Below are 22,444 nucleotides of genomic sequence, written 5' to 3'. Positions count from 1 at the left end.
AGTGCTCCTGGTCAGCCAGGGAGGCAACTCCACTGGAGCCTGTGTGCCATGTCCTGTGTGGGACAGATAAGCCCAGGGATTGCTGAGCTCTTCTGGAGCAATTTTTCTAATGCATTAGCCACAAACTGTCTTTCTTCCTTTCAAAGTCAGGCAAGTGTGTCTCATCCTAATTATGTTCTTTCCCCTCTAACCCATTTTTGTTCAAGTTGTTGCTATGGGCAATTGTGACAATGTTCTCCTTCCATTGCTACTATATAGAGGGGATCTGCTACAATTATTGCTTAAACTGAGTTTTTTGTAATTGAAAATGTTAGAACACATATTGACCAAATATGCTGGCTGTGGGCCAGGCTGAAATGTGCCTTCTGTCTCCTGGTCATCCTGCTGTTGGGGCTGTGCAGGGCAGGCTCCAGGGGTGCAGGCAGGAGGGCAGGCACAAAGCAATGTGATGCTAGTTTCAAACTTTTTGCTGTATTTCCCATTTATTTGAAAAACAATTAATCTCGACTCTTGCATGACCAACAGAGGAGATGTCTCAGGTCTGTGTCAGTGGGCAGACATGTGGGAACACTTCCACAGCACCTAGATTTCCCTTCAAAAGTGAAAAAAAGTAGAGAGACTTACAAATAATTCTCTCTTTTTCCACCCCTGTCTTTAATAAAAGTCTAACAATGCTGTGTTGAAATGAGTAACTGTTAGATGTATAATTAAACCTCCCTGTGTAATCTGGGGTGCTGCAAGATCGAATGAACCATGAATTTCCCTTCTGGATATATGACCTTACTGAAAGCTCTCAACATTTTTCAGCAAGAAAGACTGAAAGATGTGGGTTTTTGAAGAATGGGGAACTTATAGACTACAAAGCTGCCTAATATTGGCTCTGAAAGGAAAACAGCAAAGTCTACAAAGAGCTATTGTTGGTTGTATGGACATCCAGGAGCCAGTGGTGCCGGGAGCTGATGGCTGTGGAACAACTCCAGTGTTGTGTTGCTGTTCTCAGACCCTTGTTTACAAGTTCATCATCAAGATTTAGTCCTGTAATGGTTTCTGGTTAGTGAAAAGATGAAGAATGTTACCAATTACATTTTAGGTGCAAAAAGTGGGTGCTTGATTTTTCTTGTCTTTATTGCATCCTTAAAGGAAGGAGAAAAGACACGAGGAGCCTTTGGCAGACGGGGAAGGAAGCCAGGCTCCCAGAAGACTTTTTAACGTGGCTCTAAAGAGATTCCAGGCACTGCAAAACAGCAAAGCACTTTTTAAACTGCAGAGAAAAATAAATATTTTTAAAGGATTTCAGCATATTTAACATAAAACTTGTTGATTTATAAGAGTCTAATTATTACAGTCATTAAAAGACCACGATTATCATTAAAAGGCTATTATCAGAAACAAAATGCTAAGAACAAATGATATATATTGAATAGGATCCGACGTATTTCATATAACATATAATACTGCAAAATAAGCTGACACGTAGCCATGGCAATGACTTTTAGGTTACCCTTTTTGATGCCTTAATGCACTGCTCTGCGTGTTTCAGTGTCAAGCCTCTGAACAAGCCCAGCACTCAAAAGCTCCAGCTGAGAGTGAATATAAAGTAATAATTATGTACCTAACTGGTCACATGCATGGATAAATGGTGTTTGTGGGCACAGGCCGTGTCCCTGGGAGCCTGAGCTGTTGGAGGGGAGCTGGAGGTATGGGACAGGAGCTGGAGGTGAGATTAAAATGACTTCAGGTTTGTGGTGGAGGACAGTTTCTACATATCAGACTCCATAAAAGCAGAAGGTCTGCATGCGTGGTGGGTGATGAACTCTCATGTACCCTCTCATTAGATCACATGGGACAGGAGCTGGTCTTGGTCCAGATGCTGCAAAAGCCATTGAAATTTTTTATTGCAGTCTTTTATTGCAGCTGCCTCACTGAGGAGTCAGGGATGGAATCATCCACGTGAAATCCTTGCTGGCAGTGCGGAGTTCCTTGTGAAGAGCCTCTCCTTGTCACACCTGGTGTTTGTTGCTGTCTGGGCTCTCCCCATTTGCACTGGCTGGCGCTGGTGTTGGGCTCCTGTGGCTGCAGCTGGTGGGGGGACCTGCAGGAGTGAGGAGATGGGGCTCCCCAGAGGCAGCTGTCACCCAAATCCCCCTGGGGAGAAATCCAGGTGTCTGGCCTGGGGGAGAGCTCAGAAAGCACAAGGTGCCCAGAGCAGCTGTGGCTGCCCCTGGATCCCTGGCAGTGCCCAAGGCCAGGCTGGATGGGGCTTGGAGCAGCCTGGGATGGTGGGAGGTGTCCCTGCCATGGCAGGGCATGAAACTGGATGAACTTTAAGGCCCCTTTCAACCCAAGCCAGTGATTCTGTAATTCTGTGTGTCTTTGGCGTTTAAATAGGGAGCGTAGAAGAATATCTCATGTGCCTGCTCACACCTGAACAGCCCACCCTGCATGGGGCAACCCTGCAATCATGTCATCAGGGTGCCTTACACAACCTCCAAGGTGACATTGCAGTCACTCAGAAATTACACAGATGTGGTAGAGGGTGACATTCTTGTCATCTTGACACAGTGGTGACATTAGCATCTAATTATCTTGTAGTCAATTTAACAGCACCAGTCACATCCTGTAGATCACATATTGTACCACCTTGATGAACTGAATCTCCTGGGGACATTAAATGAGTTTGGATCACCAAAATTCAGGTGATCAAGGAAGCATTCAGTGGATTCAATAAGCATGGCAGCGCTGAGTTGTCTCTGCAATGGTGGTTTGCTGCTGTGAGGCCTGGGTATACAGGGATGCCATGGTAAAAATGAATGGAAAGAAGAGCTTGGGCTGGAAAACCAGAGAGGGATAGTGTTACACCAGGACCTGGTGCCTGTGGGATGTGGCAGCAGCCCTGAGAACCAGGCACACGAGGCACTGTGACAGAACCCAGCTTTGCTGGGAGGACAAGCCTGGTCATTCACTCAGCTCAATTACAGCTGACCTGACTCGAACTGGATCAGCTTCTTCCTGTTGTTAGGGCTCCCTACTTTCTCATTATCACAGAGATTTTGTGCGGGCTGGTGAAACACAGCCTGGAGAAGCAGGGGACAGGGTGGTCATCGCTGTCCTCGCTGGAGCCTGATGGTTTCATGCTGGGACAGCGCTGAGGCTGGTCACGCAACCAGAGACAGCAGACACTCCAGCATGATGGAGAGAAACCATCTGTGGCAGAGGCTCTGGATGCAGCCCGAGGTGTCCGGACGCTGCTGCTGCTCCGAGAGGCGCTCGTTGTCTCCGGGGTGAAGGTTCCTGAGTCACTGAGTGTAGCCATGATATTATGAAAATCCTTTGCTGGGATTTTTCCTCTCCTGAGAAGCTGAGGAGCCTCAGGAGAGAAATGTAAACAATTACTATCTGCTGCTGTGGAATGCAACAGGTGCATCCGTGAGTGGTGCATGTGGATTGTTTTCCATTGATGACCAATCACAGCCACCTGTGCCAAGGCTGTGAGCAGTCACAGGATTTTTGTTATTCTATTCTGTTCTGTTCTTGTTGCAGCCTTCTGATCTCTCTGTTCTTTAGTACAGTTTTAATGTAGTATTTTAATATAATATTTAACATAATAAATCAGTCTTCTGAAATGGAGTCAAGCCTCGTGCTGCAACACATGGAGAGTCATCAACAAGTGAGCTCCTCCGCAGCGCTCGCACTGAACGCGGCTCGCGCGCCCCGGCTCCTCGCCTAATGAGCCCTTCTGAACAACAACTGCCAGCCTGGCTCTGCGAGTCCAGCCACCAGGATGCTTTCCTCTGGCTAATTAGGTAACAGTCAACATATTTCAGAAATAATGTCTCTCTCTCTCAAGAACCGTTTGTTGTAGGTGTCTAGTTTTCTGTTTCTCAATTACCCCTTTTTCAGAAAGCATTTCTGGTTTTGATTGATCCTCGGTTGTTATTAATGCGTTCCTGGCTGTATTACCCAGAAATGAGAACTATAAATTCATATCTCTGGATGTGATCACACCTCTCTTACCGTCCATCACAGAACACACAACAAAAAATTAATGCAGCTTTACATCTCAGAATTATTCAAATGTGTTCTGGTTCTTCTTTTTTATTTTAATGGGTGACCTGGTTTGGGGACAGTTTTATGCATGTTCATTGTAATCACACCTAAATATTACCTTCTGCCTTAGCATTTGAGGCCACTTAAGGTAATTGCAAAATTTAGTTTTAATGACATGCATGGTTAGTAATGAATTGCATTGGCCACCCAGAGCAGTTGTCCTCATGTTATCAGTCACTGCTTAGATATTCACAAGGGAAATCTTCTCATCTTGCACAGAAACAAACATTATATTTAATTGTATGACCAAGCACCAGAGTAATAATCTTTATATGACAGTTAATGATTTCACTACTCATCAATTCACTTTTTATGTTACTCTTTGAAAAGTGAAGTGTTGAACAAATAAGTAGATCTTTCTCTTCTACATATGTAAAGACAGAGTGTGATTGAGTAAGCCTACTGAAAATTTTGATTTTATATTAATTGTTCTACTGAATCATGATGGCGTCTCTGTGTCTGGTTAAATGGATATCTCTTTCAAATTTGGGAAAAAGTTTTCAGATATTTCATATATTTTATGAAGTCTAAAAGAGAATCAAGCAACAGCATGAAAGTCACAGAGTCAGATTGAAATTTTGGTGCTAGTTTGGTGAGTTTTCTAAAGTCTTGACACACATTTGTTCTGTGTTTTATGAGCAAGCTGTAGTGGCCATTCCAAGCAGTGTGGCCAAAGAGCTGCTGAAGTGTGATGTGTTTAATTAGTACACGTGCTAAGGAGGCCAGCCCAGGCTGACGTGTCCGTGTGGATTCCCTGCAGCGGGCAGGGAGCCTGGTGAGCCTGGTGCCCAGGGGTGTTTGCCAGCCCTGCTGGGGCTGCAGGGCTGCTCGCAGCTGCAGGGCAGCCTTGCTTCTTGCTGAGGAAACGGCACAGGGCCTGAATGAAAGCTTCTGTTTGACTCCTGGAAAGAAATTAGATGTGGCCATGTTTTCTCCCAACCGTGTGGATATGTGTGACTGATAGAGGCAAATACAAACAAAGATAGACTCTCTTACCAAGCTGTCTGTGCATGCTGGGGGACAGGGGCCTCACTGTGTCATGCTGGCATCAGGAGAGCTAAACCAGACTTCTCACCTGTAATGGAACCCAGGAGTTAATTTGTCCCTGCAAAGGCAATGGAGATGTATCCACCCTCAGCATGGTGCACGCTGACTTCCTTCCCATTCAGCAACTCTTGCTGTGTTACTCTGCTTCACCTCTGGAACCAAAAATCTTCAGCAGGCTCAGGCTTTAGCTTATATTTATATGATTGTAGTGCTGCAATAAAGCTTTCATGTGGAGCAAGAAGGAGATGAACATTAAAACGGGTTAAGTGGCCCAGTAATTGAACCTGCTAACAAATGGGGGGAAGCCCTCTTTGCAGTAATTTCTTTGCTTTGCATAATGTGCGAGTCTGGAGCAAACAGGGTTTTCCGTGGGCTGTTGATGTGTGTGTGCTCGATGTGCCACCTTAATAGTGCACATGGAAATTGAGTAATCGGCAGGCTGTCCTCTCAGCACACAGATTGCCATTGCCCAGAGTGCGTGGCAAACGAGGAGATCAATAATCCATACCGGGCTGTGTGCTCGGCAGAACAGAGGGAGGGAGGGTAATCCTGCCTCAGTGAGGGATCACCCCGAGCAAAGCCCTTTGGGAAGTGCAAAGGGTCATAAACAAGCAGTGTCTGAGCTGCTGCTCTGTGTGTTTCAGCCAGACCACACTTCAGTTACTGCTTTCCAGGCTCATTGGATTGTTCTGGCTGTGTTGGTCTGCAGTCCCAGCATCATCCCGACCTGCCAGGGTTTTGTCCCTGTGTTCCCTTTTGCTTCTGCTGCCCTTGGCAGGCACTGGGTGCTCTGCTCCCCAGGGTGCTGCACAGGTGATGGCTCTGACCAGCTCTGTCTGCTCATGGGCCCCTTGTGCCCCTCGGGCCAGGTGACAGAGGGCATTCAGAGAGGTGATGCACCTGTTGGAGGATGGCTCAGAATTGCTCCTGCAGGAGCAGCAGGGCAGCTCAGGAGGGATCCCTGTGGGGTTGTGGCTTTCTCAGGATGCCCAGTGCCTGCTACTCTCTGCTGCCTGCCCACTACCTGTTGCCCAGTGCCTGGGGACTTGGTGCCACCTCCCCTCACCTTCCTGCCTTGCTGCCACTGTCAGGACCCCGCTCCAGCACACACTGCACCCACATAATTCCCCCTCTGATTTCTGTTCTTGTGCATTATTAAGCAGCACCGTGGCCTCTCAGTGTTTCTGTGTTGCTGTTTCCCTTTATGCTGTTGCTGTGTGCAAATGCTGAGATGCACAAACACCTCAGTGAAATCCCCCTCTCTGTGCAGAACTCACAGTGATTCTGTCATTTTTAATACCGCACCTAATTTACAACCCTCAGCATGCTGCTGGAGCAGCAGAACGATAACAAATTACCAACCTCATTTATTTTGTTGCATAGTTTGTTTTGTAATTACAGGAGGAGGGTGGTGGTGGGTGGTGGGGCTGCTCTCAGGCTCTGGTGGGTGTGTGTCTGTCTCAGGCATGGTGAATGCTTCTGACATGGCACTGAGTGCTTGGTCACCCTCGGAGGACGGTTGGCACAGCTGCTTGCATGTCTCTGGTTCATGGAATGATAGAATCAGACTGGTTTGGATTGGAAGGGACATTAAATCTCACCTCATTCCACCCCCCTGCCATGGGCAGGGACACCTTCCATTAGGCTGAGTTGCTCTAAGCCCTGCCAGCCTGGCCTTGGACACTGGTGGGAAGGAGGACTGGTCATCCCGCTTCCTTCTGTGCTGCTTCATCTGGAGCCCCTGCACACCAAACGCACAGCCCATCTAGCCCCAGGATTTATACTGGTTTTGAAGCTGTCAGTGCAGCTGGGACCACTCCAGCAGTGTGCATGGGGCAGGAATTCCCTCCTGACACGGCACCCAGAGCTGCCAAGGCAGCGTGGTGTGACACACTGGCATTGTGCATCCCCTTCTCATCTGCAGGATCTCAGTCTGCCTCTTCATCCTGCGTCAGTTCTACGAATGCAGTGCATGGCCGTGGTGCTGGAGCTCCCCTCCCTGCTGGCATCACTCTTTCCAACGGCTGGCTGGCGGGGCAGAGGCCCTGATGTGGTTGCCAGCCTCACCAGCAGGTGCCTGTGAGACAAACCCCTGCAAGGGGAGCCCCCAGCCCCCTCATCTGCTCCCCGACTTGCTGGGCTCATAGCGCCCCGCAGATGGGCTGGCAGGGATCCCACTGCCCCAGGCCACAGTGCCAGCCCCGGCTCTGTGCCAGGGACACAGCTGACTGAGCAGGTGAAGCAGGAGCTCAGGGGCGTGCTGGGCTGCCTGGGGGTCCCCCCTCTCCAGCCAAGCTGGACCACGAGGGTGCTGAAGGGAGCAGCGGGAACTGGGAAGAAGGGGCCCAGGATGACAGAAAATGAAAACTGAAAATGCAGGAGGAAAAAGGTCATGTGTCTTATTTTTAACTGTTGCAATTTTTTAAATGAGGGTTAATACTGGATTTTTCAGCAAAATGCCTCCCTGTGCTTAATGGAATTCCAGCCTGGCCAAGGTTTCTGCCTGGTTTGTGAGTGACGCTAAAGGCTTTGAGATTCAACAGTTGCCACATTCTGTGTATTGCCAGTGACAACTGGAGCTAGAGAAAATACCAGCAATTCCTGAATTAATCAGCAAATGAATTTGCTCTGCCTGTGCTAACATTGATTTTTTCCTCCAGTTTTGCAAATCTTGGCTAATGAACTTCCTGGCAAGAGTGCTTGCCAAAAAAGAAAAATTTGGTCAAATATTGTAGAATTTTGATGGCATATGAAATGAGTGCATAAATCCCAGAGTATATTTGCTAGAACCCAGTTATGAAGCTCATCTTGCCAAGAAAAATATGAACTACTATCTGCCTTGCTTGCAAGTAGGCAGCAGACAAATTTACTTCCAGGATGTATTCAGGGAATGGCTTAGAGCTGCACAAGAGAGAGCGCTGGTCTCCGAGGCAAAGGCTGTTGAGGAGTTCAAACAGCTACTCGCTGCAGTTTATTTACCCAGCTCCCAGTGCAGGCTGTGACTGCAGAAATCTCCCTGCTGAACACTGCTCCAGCTGCAGTACTCGGTGCTGGAAGGCAAGCTAAAGAAAATGGTGTTTAACTCAGCAGCATCAGGGCGTCTCCTCGGTGGCTGGGCGATGGGAAGGCAGGGCAGGGTGGCCACGGTTGTGTCCAGCGCTGGCCAGGAGGAGAGAGGGTAACCCTTCACCCCCTCTACCCCTAGAAGGGTCTAGGAACAGTCACTGCAGCTCCTGTCTGCACAGCTGGCAGCAGCAGGAATTGGGGGTTTTGTCCTGGTCTCCAGCACTTTCCAGCAGCACCTCTGGAGTGCTGCAGGACAGTCCTGTGGTGTCATCCCCATCGGCTCCAGATGGAAGGATGAAGGAACAGAGCTTGTGTCCAGAGACATGGCCAGGGGCTGAAAAAGCCTCTGTTGCCCTTGGTGCCATTTGAGCTGTTTTAATTTTAAGCTAATTTTTTGTGTTGTCAGACTCAATATCATCAGCGTCACCCCCACGCCTCTGCAGCACGGCCACTGCTGCTGCCAGCACTGTGGCCATGGTGTCACTGCTGATAGCTTCAGTCTGATATTAGGGAGATTAATTTACTATGAAAATGACCCTCAGGAGACTTGTACAGACACAGGATGAATCATATTTCAAAAATCAGATGTCTCATTGTTTCAGAAGTTCTAATTAACTTTTTTCAGCCATCAAAAGTAATGGTTGCAGGCAGATCATGCCTGCCCCATGCTTCCAGTGGGATGGCTCAAGGAGCAAGACCCTCTTACCATTCTGTGGGAGGCAGGATGATTGCTGTGTTGTGCTGGGACCTGCTCAGCCAGGCTGTTTCCATCCTGTGCACTTTCATTGTGAAGGCAAAAGAATATGTCTTGGAAAAACTTGGAGCTAAGACTTCTCATCTTTTTCTGGAAAACCTAACAATCAAATGTTGCAAATAATCAAACAGAGACTCTGTTTGGGACCTGTGAGACTGGAGAACATGAGAAATTAAACCAAACTTTCATTTTAAATCTGTAACTGTCTCAGTTTTATGATCAATAATCTGGCTTTGTTTTTCCTGAGGTTATTATAATTTTCCTCACTGTTTCTCCTGTTTTCACCTTTATCCAATATTCTATAAAATATGATAATACAAAACTCTCCAGACATAGAGGCTGTAATAAGACCCAGCAGAGAGTCCAGCTGGGGAATTTCTACTATCTAAGTGGTTTTGTCTTCTTATTTAGGCCCATTTGATATGCCCAAGCAGGTTCCTGCTGTAGGAAATGGTGTGTATCAGCTGTGCAGTCCAGCTGGGATGTGGCTGAGATGTGTTTGAGGGCAGTGAATCACCTGCTCGCACCTGGGAGGAGGAGGAGGAGGAGGAGGAGGAGGAGGAGATGACACAACTGCAGCATGAATTGAGTCTGAATTGATACATAATCAGCACTGATAAGAACTAACTTAGATTTTCATAAACCAAGATCAGAATCGGTCTAAAGAAATACAAGTGAACTGTCATTGATGAAGAGAAGGCTAGAATATTTATGGTACTCACATTTACTTATGTGTGATCCGTAGGAACTTAACAAATGACTGGTGGTAGAACAAAAGAAAAGGAAAAGGTGTTCCCAGGCTCAGTGCCTGGGCTGCTCCCAGCCTGCTGCTCCAGAGTGCAGGGCTGTGGGCTGGCAGCCAGCTGCTCCCAGCCACCCCCCTGGCTGGGGTCACTCACACCAGTCAGCTTGCAATGCATCTTCTCCCTCACCCTCTTCTGTGCAGTTTTATCTGGGTTTTTGTACCGGTGTGACAAGGAAAGGCAGAGAGTTTTTGTCACTGACAGACATGATGTAAAAGGCGATGGGCTGCTAGAGGCGTGGCCAACTGCTCTCTGGGATTTTCCCAAGGCTTACTTTTTTTGGAAATATATTTAACTCTTACTAATATAAATGTTTTCATCAACTTCTGTTTAAGCTGGGCATCTGTCTAGTTTGAAAATCCATCTGAGAAGTTATGGGCAGTTATGGGCAAGGGTTTTACCCAAACACCCTCAAAAGCCAGGCTTTTCCATAGAGCCATGATGGACAACAGCAGTGAGTCCCCAGGTGGATTGTGCACCCCTGGCTGGAGGCTCAGCCATGACCCCCAGCCCAAGCTGTGTTTGGAGCTGGGGGAAAGGCAGTGCTGCCAGGTGGGGCAGGACAGCTGCCACGACTCCAGGGCTGGGGAACATTTCCCTCCTGGGCTGGAAAACATTGTCTGTGCCACTGTCTGCTGGATGGAGACTGCTGCAGAAGGTCTCTGATCTTGGTGCCCTCGGTTTGAGTTCCTTACTGTCAGAAGAGCTGCTGCCCTGGGGCTTGTGGGACTCGGCGCTGTGCTGCCAGGGCAGTGCAGGTACGGGGCAGCAAAGGTATTAATGAGCAAAGCAATCAGCGAGCAAGCAAATGAACACCCCGGCCGTTTGTCACGAGCCAGCTCCACGGGCAGAGCGCTCTGCAGATCCCTCCGAGAGAAAAACAGCTCTGTGCCAGCTTGTCTGTCAGTGCAGGGAGACTGCAAGGCACCGAGGTCTGGAGACAGCTGCCCCGGGGCAGGGGGCTGTGGTGGGCTGCTGGGAGCAGCCAGCACTCGGGCTGGGCTGTGTGGGGCACAGCCCTGGCTGGCACCAGCGCTGCTGAACCAACCTGCTCCGAAATGCCTCGAAGGCCTGCTCGGATGGCGTGCTGCAGCCAGCTCTCCGAGCTCCCAGTTAGTGTCTGAGCAGTGCCGCGCCTCCTTCTGCTTTCTTACTGGACCTGGGGCTGGGATTTTACTGCCTTTCCTTCAAAAAACTCTTTGGCTACTGCTCTCCAGCTGGCAAGTGGCAGCTGCAGCACCTGCCTGTGCAGGGAGCAGCCCGGGGCTGCTGAGACATCTGCACAGTGTGCAGCGCTGGGCACAGGTGTGCAGCCCTGGCACAGGTGTGCAGCGCTGGGCACAGGTGTGCAGCACTGGCACAGGTGTGCAGCCCTGGGCACAGGTGTGCAGCCCTGGCACAGGTGTGCAGCGCTGGGCACAGGTGTGCAGCACTGGCACAGGTGTGCAGCCCTGGGCACAGGTGTGCAGCCCTGGCACAGGTGTGCAGCGCTGGGCACAGGTGTGCAGCACTGGCACAGGTGTGCAGCGCTGGGCACAGGTGTGCAGCCCTGGCACAGGTGTGCAGCACTGGGCACGGTGTGCAGCACTGGCACAGGTGTGCAGCACTGCGCTGGGAACGATCCCCTGGCACTGGTGGCACTGGTGGCACCGGTGGCACTGGTGGCACTGGGACACAGCTCCCAAAGCTCTGGGTCACGGCTCCACACCCTGATGTCTCTCTCCAGCCCTGACCTGTCAGGGGGGATCTTCTCTCTCTGCACAGCTCCTGCCAGGAGGGGACAGCCGGGGGGTCGGGCTGTGCTCCAGGAACAGGGACAGGAGCAGAGGGAACGGCCCCAGGCTGGGCCAGGGCAGCTCAGGGGGGATTTTGGGAATATTCCTTCCTGGAAAGGGTCTCCATCCCTGGCACAGCTGCCCAGAGCAGCGCTGAGTGCCCCTCCCTGGAGGGGTTTTAAAGCCCTGTGGATGGCACTTGGGCACGTGGGTAGTGGTGGCCTTGGCAGCGCTGGGGGATGGTTGGGCTTGGTGGTCTGGTAGGGCTTTTCCAACTGAAACGATTTTGTGATTCCCAGATGTTGTGAGGGGATGGGAATGTGCTGCAAAGTTGTTTTGAATTGACAAGTCATGACAGCATGTTTATAGGTACTGTCGGGAGAAAAATCAACCACAAAGGGAACTCAGTTTTATTTGTCATTAATTTTGAATTGCTTCAACAGATGTTTGCTGGGAGCTGCTTTAACCTGCTTAATTTGTCTCTGTGTAAAGCAAAACAGATAGCCTCAATTAAGAGACTGATTAGCAAGTTCTTTAATGACTTTCAATAGTTTTAGCCATTATTGCTGATACAGAATACTGAATCCTGAATCCCGGGAGCTGGGATTTAGTTATTGTGTAAAAGCTAAAACACATTGCAGTTGTGTGAGTACAGGGCTTTTTTGTTTATATTTTGCTAGGGAATGGTGCCTTGGGGTGTCCACCATTAACAGGTTTAACTCTAATGAATGGCATCTCTGGCTGACTGCCAGCAGACACATCTCCAAGGCTGTTAGGGGTGACAGGTTGTCATCTCAAAGGTGCATATTCCAGCCCTCCACAGGCATTCCCTGTTCTCCTGTGGGCAGGTGCCAGGATCAGCTCCTCTCCTGGCAGCTTGTCTTGCACAGCTGCTGGAGTTTTCCCTGGTGCCATCCCGTCCCACTGCCCCACAGCACACACCAGCTGGAGGCTGCTCTCTGCTGCTGTCCCTGACACCAGGCTGAAGGGACTGTTTTACCTGCCTGTTACCTGGCCACCCACGGCCTTGGAGCCATGGAGAGGTTTGCCTGGGAAGGGCTGGTCCAGCCAAACAGCGCACACTTCATCTAAGTGCTGCAGTGTTCAAACACCAGCGAGGTGAAATGCTGGTTGGTGGTGATTTCACCCGGGCAGCAGCTGCTGAGGAGTGACTGATTTAATCTGATGTGGAGCTCATGCTGTGCTGGCTCCTGCCTGCACTGCTTGGGCAGAGCTTCTCCCTGTGCCCCCAGAGTTTGGGGTTTTCCAAACCCCAGGGTTTGGAAGCCCTGATGGCACGAGCTGGGACACGGTGCTGGGAGCAGCTGCAGACTCACAGGGATCCGCTGCATCACCCAGGAAAGGCCAGGCTGGTGAATCCTCCCCTGTGTGGTGACAGCACAGAACACTTACAGCTCCCTCCTTGGCTCTCAGGTGGGAGCTGTGTCTATTTTCCCAGATATATCGAAGTCAAGTGTTCCTTGACTTACTGAAGTCCATTACTTCTCCCTGCATATCTGGCTTCTCAAGCATCCTCTGGCCATTGGGACTGCCACACCAGCTGGTGGCAGTGACTGGGCACGTCCATGGGGCTCCTTCATTGAGCCTGGATGCTGAAGGACCTGCTGTGTCTCACAGCCCTGCCGTGTCTGGGACTGTCCTTTGGTTTATGTTAAACACAAATACTCCGTGTTTCCTATTTAGTGGGAATGCAGCTTGCACTATGAGGGCAGCCAAATTTTTTAAAAAAATAAATAATTGTTTTGAGGGCCACCATTTAAAAACAAACAAACATATTGAGAAATTACATGCTGAAAAAGTTGCAAGCTGGCTACACAAAAGAGCCAATCATTTCTGGAAATCTTGACCAGCAATATTTTGTCCCTGTTTGGCTCCGTTCAGCTTACACATCTTAATGCCATGTCCTGGAGCCAATGTGTGCTTTGATCACTGAGAATTAAGTCAATAAATGAATGTAGAGAACTCAGCCAAGGGCAAAATCAGTCTCTACAGCACCGTGAAAAGGTGTTATTTATTTATTTCTATTGTCACTCAGAGAGTGCTGCCACAGTCACATTGAAAGTTATAAGCCATTTGTGGCTGAAAATTGCATTTTAGGCAGATGAGGCCAGTTTTTTGGTAAAAAGAGAAAAATAAAGCAAACAGAGGAAAGAAGGTCTGGGAGAAGGAGCCACAGGAAAGCAGTAAATTCCAAAAGAGCAGGGCAAAGTCTCTGTCCAAATCATCTCACTGAAGGGCGATGGTGACAGCAGTTTAGCCCTGGTGAGAGGAGGCGCTCGCTCTGCAGATGGGGCTGTGGCACGAGGCCCTGGAGATCTCAGTGTGCAGTTACACATCCACTTTGGTGATCTGCTCTCAAGCTCTTCTGCCTGGGAAGCTCGGGAGGAAGGTTGTGCTGTGGTGAGGGTCTTTGGCAGGGGCTCGTGGTGGCCCCCGCTCTGCAGTGTCCAGCACCAAGAGCAGCCTCTGAAGTGGCAGTGCAAACAGGAATGACAGTGATCCTTCCCAGGTGCCTCTAAAGTGTGCCACTGCCTTCAGAGCAACATGGGAGCAGGCAAGATTTAATCCAGGAAATGTTTATAGCCAAACCTTGTTTCATTTTCATTTTAATATGTGAAGCTCTCTGCTGGTGTGCAAAATTCATTGAGTTTTTGCAGATGTGCAATGTGGATATAATAATCTCTGGAAATGTGTTTTGTGTAAGTGATTATTTTCAAGGGTAAAAGAAGAAAACAAACTTCCAGTTCTGGTTGGGATTTTGGTTTCACCAGTCGAAGCTCTTTTTCTTCTAGGACATCACGAACAATCTGTTGAACTGTGGAAGGACCTGTCAAGAGACATCTGTGAAGACGTGAGGTAACGAGTGGAACAGCACACAGGGGCCATCCCTCAGGCTGAGCTCGTTAAAAGGCACCACTGACATACATGCTACAGGTTTTTAATGGAGTTTTATTTGTGATTGTTACATCAACACCTACCACGGTTACAGCGGAAGAGAGACCCAGAAGAATTGATTTCTTCTGCGGTGGTTTTGAGCCTCTCTGTTTTGAGCAGCTAACACTTTGAGGTTTTTTCTCTCTGTGTCTCAGTCAGGCCATTGCTCTTCCTTCTGCACGTTCAGTCCCCCCCTAAGTCCAGCATTCACGACAAGGACTGTGCATCGAGGGTGTGGGCAAGGGCCCTGCTGGTCTGGAGCCACAGGTTCCCTCAGTTTTTAAAGACAGTGTTACAGGGAAGGTGCAAGTTATTTTTTTCAGCAGGGCAATGGGATGATAAGGCAGTAAAAGTGGTGAACGTGACCTGACAGTAATCACAGTGTACCATGTACTTGGAATAACCTGACCCAAACATTGCCCAGCTGGCGGTTCTGAGGGGAGGCTGCGGGTCAGAAACACACTTCAAACCCTGCAGCTATGCAGGGGCACAGACCAGAGTCCTGGCCAGCTCCTCACGCCAGAGGGAGGGCACCTTCCCCTGGTGGTGCTGCTGTGGACTGACACAAGCCCACCTCTCAGTGGCATGGCAGCTTGGAGGAGTCAGCACCAGGCTGAGCTGGACAGGTAGCATCAGAAAGCAGGAAGAGACACAGGCATTAGCTTTAAAATTGACCTAAAAAAGCCTCCATTGTTTCATTCGAGCAAAAGTACAGGGATTGTTTGTAACAACAGAATGGCAGCTGATGATTTTGCTTGGATTTGCTCTGGCAGGGGCCCTCATGAGGACAGGCTGGCGATGGGGGGCCCTGCCACCGGGTGTGTGTGTGCAAGGCTGGAGCCAGAGAGCTGGGGCAGGGGCTGTGCCCCTGGCAGGGCATGGCGAGGGGGCCGTGCCAGCCCTGGGGTCACAGCCCTCGTGTCCCTCCGTGCAGCCTGGAATGGCTGCCAGGGTCCCTGCAGCCCCCGCCCGGGAAGGAGCCACATCTGGAACGGGCTGCAGCTGGGGAGGGCCGCAGCTCCACGCTATTTTTGCTGTTTATCTGGTCAGCGCCAGTCTGTTGTGTGGGCAGATTGTGCTTGTCTCAAGGTATTTGGAGTGGATAATCTGATCAGTGCCAGTCCGTTCTTGGCTTCTCTGTCCACCTGCTGACTCCCTTGTGTCACCCTTCTGGTGCTTCATCCATCTGTCAAGAATTTACTTACAAAATGCATTAAAATAAATCACTGGGATTTTATGTGCACAGGGATTCCTGTTTCCAGCACTTCAAACCCCAATAAATACCCGTGTCTGTAGTAACAGTGTTGTAAAGTCCTGCACTAGTGATTTACAGGAATGCCATGATGCCTGGGGAGCAGCTTTTTGACATTCAGATTTGGTGGCTTTCAGAGCTAATTTTTTACCTTGTTGTTGAGTAATACAGGTTTTCAGTGTGGGTGCATGTGCTGGGCACTGCTATCAAAGAAATATATTCAGGTGCAGAGCACAGCAACAGCTTCCATGGAATTATTGCCTGACTGAAGAAGGTCATAGCTGAGACGTGGGGCTACAGAAATCCTACAGATTCAGGCATTTTGTCACTTTCTGGGCTATTGATTTGTCATGGGGAAGAACAGGGTGACCCTTCGAGGAAGGGGTTGACTGATCCAGGGATTAAGATCTTTGAATGTTATGTCCAGATAGTGAGCAATGTGATACAAAAATATTCTAATGCATTCAGCACAGCCAAACAGAGCAAGACCTGAACAAACCCCGAGGACACCAGGACAGCCAACCTAAAATACAGGTCAATGGTTTCAAATTTGGTGTAAGTTCTTTTTGCCTAATTAATCTACATCTGTCTATATGTAAATGAGAGGGAGAGGCAGAAAGCTGACTGCTGCTGAAAGGTCCCTGAGGCTGAAAGAAAACACCTCCAGCTTGTGGCTAATTATTTTTTTCCTCCGGAAGATAAGCAAACACGGAGTTTATTTGACCTGTGCACCTTGTACCAGACCCTCTTTCCAAACACTGCTCTTTAAAACAGCAATTAAAACACTAGAGACAGGGAAGAGAATGCTGCTGGCAGCACAGCGAGGCAGGACGGAGACGGGCCTGGCCTGAAACCGCAGCTGCTGCAGCGAGGTGTTCGCGGCCTGCGGCTGGGCCCGTGCAGAGTTTCCAGCCTTGCTGATCCTCCTCACCCTCATCACACTGCTGTTTCCCCTGAGAGCCCAAGCCTGCCAGCGTGCAGCTGAAGGAAACTCGTCACTGCAGCACGAGTTCTGTGTGCCGCTCTCCAGGGCAGCCAGGCACGGCCACAGGCTGGGCCCAAGGGCTGCCACTGCCCCGTCTCACTCACTGCTCTCCATCCCTCCCCAAGGTGAGCTGTAATCCTCTGGGAGCTATCAGGGTATCTGATTTATGCAAGAGTCTGTAATAAACTGGCAACAGTTATTTCTGTAGCTAATGGGAATGTAAATTTTCAGATAACATATGTTAGTAATGATAAGCAAAACCTCTGATAAGAACACCCCCCACCGGGGAAGGAAACTCTGCTCTGCCTGCTGCAGTGCTGCTGCCCTTTGCTGTCAGGAGCTTCCCTGAAGGATGAATTTGTGGTGTAGAAGTGGCTACTGAGAGTGAAAGTGTCTGTCTGGACAGAGACCTTGCTCTTCCCAAGCAGGGGAGTTGGTTGTGCCTTTGTGTGGTGTCTCCATTTAGCCTGGAATGAGGCAGATTCTGATTTACATTCTGATTTACCTTTCTGATTTACATTCTGATTTACTTTTCTGATATACATTCTGTTGCATCTTTGGAAACAAATCTGAAAATGCTGTGCTCACGGCGATGCCGGTGAGAGCCGTGGCACACAGCTGCTCCCACCAGTGACTGACTGGGGCCCAGGGGCTCCAGATGGGGCTTTGATCATCTGTGGATGGCTCTGAAATGCACAGATTTGCTCCCTCCATCCTAAAGGCTTCATAACAAATTCATGGTCTCGCTCTTCAGAGTGAGGTTAAGATGCGACTGACTGTGCTGCTGAGCAAATGGCTTTGCTTTGTGGTGTTTCTGTTAGGCTTGAAAGCAAGTATCAGTGCCTGGCCTAAGAGGAGGTTTATGTTTCATGTAATGGAGGCTATGCATCCCGATGTGCATTTGTAATGCACTGGTGGAATTTGTCATAGGAACATCCAGACCTCTTGAACGCGCACTAAATTTAACTTTAAAGCAATGCTAATTCGGGGGGAAAAACCAGTATGCATCATCTGTCGTCAATCTGATAGTCTGTGATATGTGTAACCAATTGTTCTTATTTACATTAATTTGCATTGTGAAAAGCAATTTTACAGTTTCAGTCAGACTTAATAGGCAATTTGCAGCTCGCTGCCTAATGGCGCAGTTACTTAAGCCTGCCCCGGGGTGCTTTCGAGACCTGAGAGGAGACTAAACCTTTTAAATGTTCAATTGAACAGCTTAAAAAGTCAGGAAGTCCTCAGCTGTTAGCTCTGGCTCCTGCCTGCCTTGTCATATTTGACATTGTTGCTTCAGATGCCCTTTGATTCGGATATATTTTGCCCTAGACAGCCGAAGCGCTGATCTGATCCTGCAGAACATCGTGGCACCGGTGGCTCCCAGCCTGCAGAGACACTGTGCTCGAGGAAGGGCAAGGTAAGAGTGTCCCCCAAAGCCCGTGCTGTGGCATTTGTGGGTCACTGATCTGCTACCTGTGTTTAATGACTGAATTTGCACCGAGGCTGCTCACCTCAATGACCCATTTCTGCATTTACCAACACATGAACCGCCCTGGGTAGGTGTGATAAAGGCAAATTCTACAAGATGATTGAATGAAAGCCCTTAATTTGCAGCAATTTTTCTTCAGGTTGGATGTTTACGATCAAATCGTAAAATAAGCTACAACTGGGTGAGCAGCAGAGGCTGTTGTGATTTCAGCACTCTCGAGCACTGCCTAAGAAAGGTCTCTGCCCCATCCAGGAGATTGTCTCTGTTCTAAGAGTTGGTTTGCTTGCTGCAGAGGTGCTTTGGGAAAGCTGTGAGCAGGTCCTGTGGGGAAGGGCTCTGTCTCTGTGCAGCACAGATGAGGGGGGAAGTAACAAACACCTTCTCAAAAGTTGGAGCACCACTTAAGTCCTCACTCTGGTGATGAGTGGAGGTCACAGGAAGTCTGAAGTTGCGTATTGTATGAAGAATGCAATGTACACGAGACTGAAGCAGGCCACTGGTGGTGGTCATTGGTCATGACCATGGTTTTTCTCTGGCCTTTGAAGATGGTGGGTCATGTGAAATCACAGAATCCTCAATGCTGGAAAAGACCTTCGAGGTCATCCAATCCAGCTGTAACCACCACCACCTCCACAGTCACCCCTAAACCATACCCACAAATGCCACTCGGCAGCTCCAACAAGAGCGAGTTTTGTGAGGATTGCACAAGAGCTGGGCTGTTTGGCCATGCTTGTACTAATCACCATTGTTTTTCTCTGGCCTTTGAAGATGGTGGGTCATGTGAAACCAGAGAATCCTCAGTGCTGGAAAAGACCTTCGAGATCATCCAATCCAGCTGTAACCACCACCACCTCCACAGTCACCCCTAAACCATACCCACAAATGCCACTCGGCAGCTCCAACAAGAGCGAGTTTTGTGAGGATTGCACAAGAGCTGGGCTGTTTGGCCATGCTTGCTTGGCTGATGGCGAGCTGGGACTCTCACACACCCCGTGACACCGCTGGTGTGTCTGAGGTCACTGTGACCCAATGACTGTGCTGATGCTGTGCTGGGACAGGGATCCTCTGCCACACTCAGCAGTGCTTGCTCTCAGCATGCTTCCAGACGGTGAGGTATTGATTTTGTACCCATGCTGAAAGATATGCCCCAGTGAACTAACTCAGTACCCCCACCCTGCTTCTTTAGGAGCTTGCTTTATCCCTGCAAGAGGGTTTTACTTCCAAAGATGCTGCAATTCACTTCACAGCAGAGTAGCAGAGAGATTCCAGAGCAGTGCTACAGCTCTGTGCTCCTGGGCATATCTGCTGTTTGCAGCATTGTGTGGAGGAGCATGGAGAGATAGGCAGGGGAAGTTCCTGATCAAATCATTCCGTGTCCTCACTCACAGAGTCCCTTATCTACAATTAGCTCAAAGGGTTTGAGGCTGTGAATATCCCTGCCTTTTTAGTGAAAAATAGCTAAAGTAGAATTATGCTTTTATAATGTTTTTCAACTAGATCTGGCTAGTTTGAGGCCATCTGAGCTTTGTGATGCATGGAGGTGGTGTAGGTAGCCGAGACAATCTGGCACTGTCTATATTTGTACTTCAGGACAGCAGAGATCCAACCAATTTTCAGTTTTAAACTTTTTTTTTTTTAGGATGGCCTTGCTGTTTTCTCATGGATACATAACTAAAAAGCATGAAAGTTCAGAAGCCAAAGTGTGAGAGGTTGAAACCAGCTCATTTAAATGAGAGGTTTGGGACATATTCACAGCACTAGCAAAATCTTTACTGCCTTTTGGAGGTTCACTTGTAACGCAGCTGATATTTTTAGCTTTTTGTGGGAAATAGTGACAATTGCAGCTGCACATGGCGAGACCTGTGCTCCGTGGCTGAAAGCAGTGTTAGCCCTGGGGCAGGAAGAAGGCTGGAGCTCCTCTTCTTCCTCCCCGGCTCAGACAGCCTTGGTGAAGGTCTGCCATGCCCCAGTGACGACTCTCACAGCTGACTTTGCTGCTCTCCTTTGACACCAGCTCCTCTGGCAATCCTGCTGCAGTGTCTGCCACAAAACCCACCAGGAATAATATTTTTTTCAACCTGCTCAGGATTGTTTCTCTGCACTGACCAAGAAGTCCCTGCCTAGAGAAAAAGGCTGTCACCTGAGCTCACCATCCACTGCTGAGGTTTGGATTGCTGCTGGCCACTCTGGAGTGTTCACTCACCGTCCCAACGGTGCTGGAAGCAGTTGCTGTTGTTGGCCACACGTTTTAGAAGCAGGATCTGGTGAAGCTGCCCCCCAGTCTGTGTTCTGCTGCTCGGACACCCGGCCCTCTGCGTGCCTCTGGAAGGCAGATGGGTTTTATGTTCTGGAGTCTGTAGTCTCTAAAATGCAGAGGCAGCATTTAAGAAAAAAACCAAAATGATACAGGGTTTTGATACAGTTGTACTCTTTTTACCTTTAAATCAAGGACTGACAGGGACAGTTTCTAATTTGCAGCACAGTGCAGACACAAAGCTGTTGGCTAACATTTCATACACAGCAGCCTGCAGATACAGGATGGCACGTTATGGGCTGGTATTCCTGTTCCTGTGAAGATGACTTGCTGCATCTCAGCCTTCTGGTAAAGGACACTGGGCTTTTCATCCTTCTTTGATTTTTGAAGATGAGTTTCATCAGCTGAGCTGCAAACCCTCTGGTTCATGCTGAACACTGAGTACGTCCCTTAAAGCGTAGAGGGATGCTCAGGGAAGCCATTAGTCTGTTAATCACTTGGATGTATAATGACCTTCATGCCTGTCTCTTGCAGGGTTGGCCGTGGCTGCCTGCACGGTGACACCAGGGAGCGTTTGTCCCCAGCCCGGGTGAGAAGCAGACACGTGCTCTCCAGAGGTGGGCACAGAGGAGCAGCACCCACAGAGAATGGGATTGGTGTGCAGAGCCACCAAAACACAGACCTGGAGCAGCAGTAAACTGCTGTGGAAGAGGGGATGGTGCAGCAGTGCCCAGCAGGTTGGTGCTGGCACAGCGAGCCCCAGTGCCACGTGTGTCCCTCCCTGCAGGGCCAGGGCCGTGGGATGAGCCAGCACGGAGAGCTCTGCACCAGCCAGAGCAGCTGACATTGCTCTTTAAGGCACTGAGACACACAGAGAGGGCTCTGGCACTTCGATGTGCTGAAATTAATCTCGTGCAGATTCACAGCTGTACCCTGGGCACACACAGGGTCCAGGCAGGGGCACTGGGGGGCAGGAGGGGACAGACAATACCTGTGTGCTAAAATAAGCATGGCCTCGAGCACAGGGTCACTCAGACAAGGCTGGCTGTGGCTGCTTCACTTGTTTCTGTCTTGAGGAGGAATGCGTGGAGGTGCTGCTGTAATGCAGCCTGTGTGAGCAGTGTAGTGATAGAAAAACACTGAATTCACCCTGAGTGGTTCTGATACACTGAGAATCCTGCTCTCACTGTGCTTTACTTTTCTTTCCCATACACGGAGCGGCATCCTTCCCAGATAACTCCAGTGTCTACTCTGAAGGTTCTTTGTTTTCCTCTTTGTTTCCTCCCTGCTAGACATTGAAACAGAGAGATGTCTCCATCAGCTCTATTGGCAAGGCTCCTTGCCTGTTCTCGGAACACCCACACCCGAGCAGCTTGTCTGTGGGTTTTCAGTGAACTGCCGGGGAAACTGCTTTGTGACAAAAGTATGATTAATTATTGCTTTTGCATGTTTCTTATAAATGAGATGCTCTGTCACCAAATAAATACACAAATAAATGGGCTGGGTGTAAAAGAACATGTTTTTCACCAAAAATGACATCCTTAGTTGTAAATTTTAACAGATGTCATGAAACCAAAGATATTATAATCTATTACAAAAACCCTTTGAAGTTCTATTTTAATTAACTGGCAAAGCCATCAGAACTCTTGGAGAGAAAATGATATGTGCATGTATCTCAGGAATCTCTTGAATGTGATCAGGAGGATGTGATTGGCATGGTTGGAAGATGAAGTGCTGGGGAATAGAAGTCAAGAGCAGGCACTGCTGTCACAAAGCATAGCTGATACTTAGCAGAGGAACTCTGGCATGGAAAGCAACTGAGAAAAAATTGGTGCCTTAAAACCCCTTCGTTTTCCAGCAGCAACAGGGGAAGGTGCTGCAGCTGAGCCAGCACTTGGTGCTCCTCTGCAGCCAGGCTGGGTTAAGCAGCTCAGTTAACCTGCAGTTTAGGTCAAAAGGA

Source organism: Onychostruthus taczanowskii, unplaced genomic scaffold (assembly GCF_017590055.1).
Source record: "Onychostruthus taczanowskii isolate IOZ18803 unplaced genomic scaffold, ASM1759005v1 scaffold144, whole genome shotgun sequence".
In the NCBI taxonomy this organism is placed as follows: Eukaryota; Metazoa; Chordata; class Aves; order Passeriformes; family Passeridae; genus Onychostruthus; species Onychostruthus taczanowskii.
This window is presented reverse-complemented; position numbering follows the sequence as displayed.